Below are 8,391 nucleotides of genomic sequence, written 5' to 3' on the forward strand. Positions count from 1 at the left end.
AACCTACAGGTAGAATGGATTTTGTGCTATAATTTTGGGAAGGGGTCGGGAACAGCTGGTGCATCTGATGTTCCTATTAGTTCAGTTGAAGCCAATGCTCATTCATAGCCTGTTTCAAGAGTTCTCGACTATGAAGAAGCAACTTCAAAATTGCAGAAGAAGCTAGAGGAGTTGCATCTAAGATCTTATAATCTGTTAGTATCTTCTTGTGATAATCTGAGAACATTTTTGGTTTTTTGTTTTCAAATAGCCATAGGTGATGGATATTATGTTTGTAACTTAATATTGTATGCAAATGGATTGCTTATATATAATATGATATATATATTTAGTATTATGAGGCATTAAATGTGATTTAGTTTGATTATTTGTCAATTTACAATATATATATATATATAACAATAATTTACGAAATACAATCACGACACACGAATGTGTGTCATCTTTTTTTAATGGCGTGTGCTTCAATGACGCATCTTTTTTTAATGGCGTGTGCTTCAATGACACGCAATGTAAGTCATACATGCGTGTCATAAATTTATGACACACAAATGTGTGTCCTCTTAATTTATGACGGGGGCTTCAATGACGCTCAATGAACGTTATAAATGCACGTCATAAATGTGTGCCATAAATGCGCGTCATAAATTTATGTCGCACAGTTGCGCGTCATCCTAAATTCATGCCGGTGGCTTCAATGACAGGCAAATATGTGTCATCCGCACCCATAGATGACGCTCAATGCGTGTCATTAAAGGGATTTTTTCTACTAGTGTAAATTAATTTTTATATTTATTATGTTTATTCAATTAATTTTTCGATATGTTTATTAATGCTTCTGTTTTTTTGTAAGGTTCCTTACAAGTTACAACAAGCATCATGCTAAATGCTTCTTGAATGATTATGTCATGTTATATTGCTTCATTTAGAAATGTTTATTGAATGCTTGATTCTATAAGGGTTTGGTAATGTCGAAAATGTTTGGCACTATTGGCCATCGTATTTCCTTTGGCTTTACCACTGACTGCATGCTTGTTTAATGCAAAAATGTTGCCTACTATTTGTTGTTGCCTGTTGCTACCTGTTACCTGTTGCTGTCTTGTAAATTATTATTAGTCTGACTTAAATAAATTGTTGTAACTTGTAAAATTCTTTTCTAAATAGTTGTTCATGTAAAATTATGTTGATGGTATTTCAGCTTTTAAAGTTGAAAAGTTGTCTATAATTTAACAATGTTGGCAGCATTTAGATATTTTGATACAAAAACTCGATGAAGAAATTTCTAGTAGAAAAGTAAGGCTTTTAGCCTTATAAAACTTTTGTTATAAAATCTGAGAGCTTAAATTTTAACCTTTTTTTTGTTCATTTTATTATATTGAACTGTCATAAATTTTTGTTATTCAAATTTTCAATCAAATGTTATTTAGATTTTGCATATCAATTAAATTCATCTTTTATATTATGTTATATATATATGTGTTATAATTTTTAGATAAATTATCTTTACATTATTAATTAATTATTACATAAAACATAAATTAAACTATATAGTTTACATTTAAATTAATTTTATTAATCATGTTCAATGCCAATAAATTATTCTAACTTTTAATCATTATAATTAATTTAATTAATCATGTTTAATAAATAAATTACTTAATAAAATAAGATTAATGATTATATTGAAGATTTATAACATAATAATCATAATATAAGAATTATAATTAATATAATAAGTCTATTTATTAATTTAATTATCATAATTAATATTTTATTATAACATTTAAAAATTAATCATATTAAATAAACTCAAAATCTCACAACTTCATTAAAATCTTATAATTTCATCAATGATAATATATAAGTCAGGTAAATATCAATTTAGGTAATATCAAATCAATTCAATAACAAGATAGATCATTTACAGGTTGAGTAAATTACAGGTCATGTTCATAACAGGTCAGGTTGAAAACATGTATAGTAATATCAGTTATTTACCAGGTTAGTCTCATGTTCAGATTCATATCAGTCGGATGTAGGTCGGGTTCGATTATCATATTTTCGATTCAATTCGGGTTTAAGTCGTTCTCAGATCTGGTGCAGGTCGGGTTCAGATCCACAATTTACAAGTCCAACTATGGTTCAAGTGAACCCCAGTTCTGACTCGAGTCGGTTTTGGATCGCCACAACTCAGGTCAAAAACAATTTTGACTCGAGTCGGTTTCAGTTAGTTTTACATATCGGATCATCTTTTTACACCCTTGACAATCTCGGTGGAAAGGTAAGTAATCCCAGAACTTCCCCGACCTAATTCAAGATCAAAAGTGAAAAAGTGATGAATATTGGAAGTTTCATAGCCCAAAATAAAACAACTTTTTCTATAAATTTTCCCCATAAGGTATACAATGCCGTGAAGCTTTAACCCTAATTAATAGCACCACACATATATACTCTATGAGGAAGACTTGGGATGCAAGTAAATTACTAATATATTTATAATCGTAAACCAATTGTTACACAAACAGTGCATTAAGTTGACAGTATTTTAATTTAATAAAAATATTAATTAGAAGAATTTTATATTCGTACGGAGTAATACAACCAATTACATTAATTAATATATTAATTAAAAAATATTTTTTATTAAGATTAAAAATAAGATAAAATAAGTTGTGCATTTAAGAGGCGGAAATATAAAAAAATGATTTATTTTACGCATGTATAGATGCTCATAATTTGTTTCCTATTCCTTCTTTACTAATATTTCGTGCTTTTTAGAGAAAAATAAGTTTAATTAAAATTATTAATTGGAAGAGTTTCACATAAATAAGAACTTTAATGGAATGATATAACTAATTTTATTTTAAAGTCTATTTTAATTTAATAAATACGAAATTAATTGGAAATTAAATAAATATTTGAATTTAATAAAAATGTTTAATTAGAATAATTATAAATTAAAATATTTAATTAGGAGAATAAACATCCAATTAGGATAATTAACTTAATCGAATTAAAATTAATTTATATAGTTAGAAACTAATTATCCTGATTAAATTAGGACAAAATTAATGAAATATAGTATTTGGAAAAAATTGTAAAATATTATTCCAAAAATACATTTTAAAAGGTACGGCGAATATTATCGTGCCACCAAACTCATCGACAAATGAAAACAATTTCTGGTAAAATTGCCAGTATATACAGGCGACTTTGCTTTAGTTTTTTTATTATTAATATTAAATTGAAAAAAAATATAATTACAAGGATTAAAATATTTTTTAAAGTCGACTAGATAATAAAATAAAATAGCAAGTTTAAAGTATGCATTTCAGTTATGTTTGATGTTTGAACTGCAAGCATAAAAACTTAAAAATTTACAAGGATCGATATTGAAAATTTTAGAAAGTTTAAAATGATGTTTAAATTTAAATATTTTGATATTCATAAATAATTTTAAATCTTTGAATTTTTTTTAACTGCAACATAAATAGAGGTAGTGTAAGTAGGGATGGCAATCGGTCCAATCGGGTTTTTGTCACTAAAAAATTAAATCCTTCCACCTGCATTAGATTGGATTTGAGTTTAGGAGGTCTCATCTTACTCGAAACTCAACCTAGTTTTTTAATGTAAAATAAGAAATTAACTGAAAAAATAATATACAAAAGATATTATTACAATGATCTGTAAAAATATAAGGGATGATTATAATATTATATATATATATTTAATTAACAAAAGTTTAACTCTAATTAATAACAATTATGTATAACAAGACTTAATGGAAATGGGTGCAAAACTTATCATATCATTAGATAATGATATCAACTGTCATATGATTACAAGGATAAGATATTAAATTTTTATATAAAATTAAGAGATTCAAAATTTGATGTTGTGAATAATAGTGATTGTTATATAATAGTAAATGTATTATATTATTATCCAAAATTGTTACTTTATAATTGTGAGTCTGTAATAACTACAATAGTATCCGCTATTATCATAATTGCGATAAACGTAACATAACTGAAAACGTGACTGTAATCGCAATTTAAATTTTTTGGTGAAAAAAATTAAATTATAAAAATTATTTTCATAATGAATTTTTTCATCCTTTTAAATTGGTACTAGAATAGAGTCCAATCCTTTGTTTACTACAGCAGTCAACAGATAACGTTAAGTTCCAATGATTTAACTTGAAAAGCTCCAGTTTTCCCGGACGTGAAAAAACTGTCAATTTGAATTCCAAAAAACCACCCCAAAAAAGAAAAACAAGGAAAACAAGGGTCAGAAGAAAGACGACAACGTTAACGACAACGGCAGCCGACACGATGTTGCATCTCCTGATGTGTCGAAAAGCCTTTGTCGTGTTCATAGACGGTGCAGCCTACACGATCTCTGACCTGAAACAAGGATCCTATGCTATTTAAGACAACTTTTTTAAAATTCTCGGACATCTTTTGTTTCTAATATAATTGGATAATCTAGGAGAAACCCAATGTCCGACCAATCATACAGTGTTTGCCTGTGCTTCCGGAGGAGGTTTAAGGTGCCGGTTCCGGAGGCATCGGAGGAAATCAATAAGCTGTTTGAACAATACGCAGAGAATGAGTCAACGGTTGTGCCATCTTAATAAGAAGGATCTTCATCTTGAAGCCTCCTTTGGGTACCTCTTTGGTGATGATAATTCTCCTCAAGCCTCTCTTGGGGTAAGAAATTCTCTCTTTTATTCATTTTGCATTTCATTTTAGAAGTTTTTCAATTGTTTACTTAGTTCCATGTTAGTTTTCAGGTGCACCATGATATGAGTGCTCCCCTGTCTAAATATTTCATATTTACCTGTCACAATTCGCATCTCACCGGTAATCAACTCAGCAGCGACTGCAGCGGTGTTCCCATTATAAATGCACTTAAGAGAGGCGTGAGAGTGATAGAATTGGATATATGGCCTAATTCAGAGAAAGATGATGTTGATGTTCTTCATGGAGTGTATGCTCTTTTAACATTGATGTATCTCCCATTTTCCTAAATGATGTTTTACTTGCGTTACAAGGTAACTTCGTACGTTTACCTCGAACGTATGCTTTCAAATGTCCGCTGAAGAATAATGAATGGTATTCTTCATTTAGGACTCTGACTGCTCCTGTGGCATTCATCAAATGTTTGGAGTCTATTAAGGAGTCTGCTTTCATTTCCTCGGAATTCCCTGTTTTTATAACTCTGGAAGATCATCTCACCAAGGATCTTCAGAATAAAGCTGCCAATGTGAGTCTTGGTGCTTTTCAGTGTGAAGTTTAAGCATTCAGTATCTGTATTGCCATAATTTACATTTCGGTGTCTATTTTCTTGATGATCACTCAAACATTCGGAGACTTCTTGTTTACTCCGGGTGGAGAAGTCTTAAAAGAATTCCCTTCGCCGGAGTCATTGAAGAAACGCGTAATCATATCTACCAAACCACCAAAAGAATACTCCCAGATCGAAGAAGTTAAGGATAAAGAGAGTGATTTGCTGAGCGATGAGGCCCGAGACAAACTGGCACCCCAAAAGGTATGTCCCTGACTTGCAAGGCAAGTCATGTAATTGATTACAATGTGCCTGATGATGCTGAGTGTTATTTACTTTCTGATGACAGAGTGAACCGAGTAGAAACCAGCCGAAGAAAAAGAAGGCACCGGAATATAAACCAGCCGAAGAAAAAGAAGGCATCGGAATATAAACGTTTAATTTCTATTCAAGCGGGGAAGCCAAAGGGTGGATTACATGACTGCCTTATTTTGGATTCTGAAAAAGCCTTAGTGAAATAGAACTTCAAAATGCTGCAGCAACTCATCGAGAACTAATAATTAGGTACCTAGTACAATATTAATCATGCTCATTTGTTTATACTTAGGGTAGCTTGGTGTGCATACATATACTGTATGTGGGAGGAAATGAATTATAGGCAGTTTAGGGGTGTTAGTAGAGGTATTGAGAGTTGGTGGATTATATTAAAGGAGCTGTTAGGGTGAATGTACTTAGGAGGGTCGTTAATGATAGTGCTGTAAACAAGGTATTATTTCCTCTTAGAGAGGCTGTGCTTTGACTGTTTTGGTTTGTAGCAGTGTGTTCTACTGCTTTTTGGATAATAATATGAGAAATTTATCCAAAAAATATTAATCATGCTCATGTGTCTCTGTATTCTAATTATCGAAATCCAAACTTTCCTCATTCTGACGTCTGTGCTACTACAGGTTTACGCAGTGGAAACTTTTACGAATATATCCGAAAGGCATGCGAGTTGATTCTTCCAATTACAAGCCAATGATTGCATGGATGCACGGAGCTCAAATGGTTGCATTTAATATGCAGGATTACACAAGATATAGTGTTCTGTTTACCATTTATCTATATGACATTTGGATGAAGTAGTAATCTTGTTGGTGTATTATAGGGTAATGATAAACATCTATGGTTGATGCAAGGAATGTTCAGAGCCAACGGGCACTGCAGGTATGTTAAAAAACCCGATTTCCTACTGAACCCTAATGAAATCTTCGATCCCGAAGACAAGCATCCGGTGAAAACGACATTGAAAGTGAGTGTTTGATTGATCTTTGTTTAATCTTCAATCAATAGTTATGGTTGCTTGTTCTTGTTTTGGAAAGGTTACTTTATACATTGGGGAAGGATGGTGTCATGATTTTGATCACACACATTTCGATCCGTACTCACCTCCAGACTTTTACGCAAAGGTAAATCCGATATACACCGACATCGTCGTAATGCACGGATATTTAGTTCTTCATCAGGAATTTCTATTCGACCTCTGCAGGTGGGAGTTGCTGGAGTCCCAGAAGATAAAAATATGAAGAAAACAGAGACAGTAGAAAATAGTTGGGTGCCTTTTTGGAACCAGGAGTTCGAGTTCCATATAACCGTGCCAGAACTGGCTCTACTCCGGATCGAAGTCTACGAAAACGACATGGAAAAAGATGACTTTGCAGGCGAAACATGCATACCAATCGCCGAGCTAAAAAGCGGGATTCGAGCCGTTCCGCTCATGGACAACAAGGGTGACATGTACAACAATGTAAAGCTCCTTATGCAGTTTGAGTTCATCAGTCCGCCTGAAGCCACGTGATGCATACCGGAAAGTAAAGATAAGCTGTGCAGTTGCTGATCAAGCAATACTTGTAACATGTAATACATAAATTATTTGACAAAATGTTAAACTAGCTGTGTAATTAGCAAAAGGCTGATACAATTATTTTCCACCATCTTGGATCAGTGTTATTTGTTGTGGAATTCGGGTTAATTTCCACCAATAATAACAAATTCACCTTGAAAATTATTATCTAGGTGACTAGTGTGAAAATGATTATACTAAAAATCACTCCAAGGGTAGATTCCCAGGAAAGAGGAGGGGTCACAATGTCTCTCTTAAAACTCACTTTCCTTAGACAAAACTACCAAGACAAGTAATTTTAATAGGACAATAATTAACAACAACTATACCCGACAATAGCTATTAAATAGACATAAAAGAGAACACCAAAATTTAACGAGGTTCGGCCAAAATTATGCCTATGTCCTCGAACACTACTAAAATAATATTTCACTAATAGATGAAATATTACAAAGAGAGAAAGAGTACAAATAGCCTTTAATAGTAAAGAATGTTTATATTTGTGGGATGCTTAACTAAGGATGAGGAGAGCTCTATTTATAATAAAAGAATTTCCCCTCATCCTTATACACAACCAATGTGGGACTTTGCCTAAAAACCAACAAATCTCCACCTTGGCAAATTCTACACACATCTCTCAAAAATCCAATCTTCAGTAGTGTCTGCAAATTCATCTTTCAATTTGTAACAATATTGACCAAGTCTAAACAATGTTTAAACTTGACCGCAGTTACCACTTTTGTCAACATATCAGCAGGATTCTCAGTGGTCCGAATCTTCTGGATTATGACTCCACCTTCTTCTAGAATCTCTCGTACAAAGTGATATCGAACATCGATGTGCTTTATCCTTGCATGGTAAACCTGGTTCTTTGCTAAATGAATAACACTCTAACTGTCACAGTGCACTTTGATGTGCTTCTGTTCCATTCTCAATTCACCAAGCAACCCTTGAAGCTAAATTTCCTCTTTCACAGCCTCTGTAACTGCCATATACTTTGCCTCTGTAGTAGACAAAGTCACTGTTGACTGTAAGGTGGACTTCCAACTGACTGGTGCCTTTGCAAATGTAAACACATAACCAGTAGTTGATCGACGCTTGTCCAAATCACCTGCATAGTCTGAATCACAATACCCAACTACACACTGACCATCTTGTTTGTCCTGCTGAAAGACCAAACCAATATCTACGGTGTTCAGACTATACAGCAGAATCCATTT

General features: G+C 32.5%; 1 pseudogene; it reads left to right on the forward strand.

The window, feature by feature from the left end:
• Window positions 1-4,433: 4,433 nt before the first annotated feature.
• Window positions 4,434-7,126, forward strand: LOC120206248 (annotated as a pseudogene).
• The last annotated feature ends 1,265 nt before the right edge of the window (window positions 7,127-8,391 follow it).

This window comes from Hibiscus syriacus, unplaced genomic scaffold (genome assembly GCF_006381635.1).
Source record: "Hibiscus syriacus cultivar Baekdansim isolate YM2019G1 unplaced genomic scaffold, ASM638163v2 tig00013565_pilon, whole genome shotgun sequence".
Taxonomy (NCBI): domain Eukaryota; kingdom Viridiplantae; phylum Streptophyta; class Magnoliopsida; order Malvales; family Malvaceae; genus Hibiscus; species Hibiscus syriacus.